This window comes from Austrofundulus limnaeus, unplaced genomic scaffold, assembly GCF_001266775.1.
Source record: "Austrofundulus limnaeus strain Quisiro unplaced genomic scaffold, Austrofundulus_limnaeus-1.0 Scaffold160, whole genome shotgun sequence".
Taxonomy (NCBI): domain Eukaryota; kingdom Metazoa; phylum Chordata; class Actinopteri; order Cyprinodontiformes; family Rivulidae; genus Austrofundulus; species Austrofundulus limnaeus.
In genome coordinates, this window is record NW_013952562.1 from 251,107 (window position 1) to 252,154 (window position 1,048).

General features: G+C 35.2%; 1 protein-coding gene across 1 annotated transcript in view; it reads right to left on the reverse strand.

Annotated features, from left to right (window-relative positions):
* pcsk1 (proprotein convertase subtilisin/kexin type 1) overlaps nt 1-1,048 on the reverse strand; it is an 18,312-nt gene that overhangs the window by 9,627 nt on the left and 7,637 nt on the right. The window lies entirely within an intron of this gene.

A 1,048-nucleotide genomic window follows, 5' to 3' on the forward strand; every position in this document is an offset into this window, starting at 1 on the left:
GTTACATGCCTTTAAACATCTCTAGCCACATCCTCTACAGTGCTGTCGTGCAGACATTCAGCCTGCTGAGGTTTTTTTTTTTTTTTTTTTTACGGCACATTTCTTGACCTTTACAGACACCCATTACTGGGTTGTCAGTTTTTCCTTTGTTGGGGCTGGAGCCCACTCATTCTGTGCGAGCACTCGAAGGAAGTACGCTTCTGGAAGGTCACAGGTGTCTGAGTGGACCGATAAAATAACTCTATCCCCATGGAGGCAACACATGTAATAAATGATTGGTTTTCCCCAGTRGTTAAAAAGAAACTAGATTATTAATACATGAAATATATTCAGATCCTCTGAAGCCAAGTTCTGTGGAAAGTATRWAAACAATTAATATCTAACCTGTTGTGGATAGCCCTTTTGAATGGCTTTGGTGCGAAAACTGGCTAACTGCTAGTTTGAGTGAAGCTAAGACCAAAGTGAATTTCTGCTTTCTTAAAATATGCCTCAACCCTTCATRCAAGTGCTAGTTTACAAACTGTTACAATGCTATAAACTTCACATTACACTGCTTTTTTACCAGAAAACATTGGCTATATTAAGCTTTTGGGTTTATTCAGAATTAAAATGTATTAACATGAATCCACTCATTAGATTCTCTGCCGAGCTCCGACTTTCTTTTGGGGAAGCAACCCCTCTGTCATTCAACCTTGACATGTTTGCTCCGATGCTTTGTCAGGMACGCAACTAATGATGGTCCCTGTCAGTCAACAATCAGCATTTTCATGCAGGAAAACTTTAATAAATATTAATTAAAGGTCATCAGATAGGACAAAAGACCATCCAAGGCCAAACTGAAACTACAACAATAAACGTCAAGTTGCCACTTTATGAAGTAGCTTTAATTTGGTGTTTTGGCAGAATAAACTAACAGAACAATAATTAACAATAAACAAACAAACAAACAAACAAACAAACAAACAAACAAACAAACAAACAAACAAATAAATAAATAAATAAATAAATAAATAAATAAATAAATAAATAAATAAATAAATAAATAAAT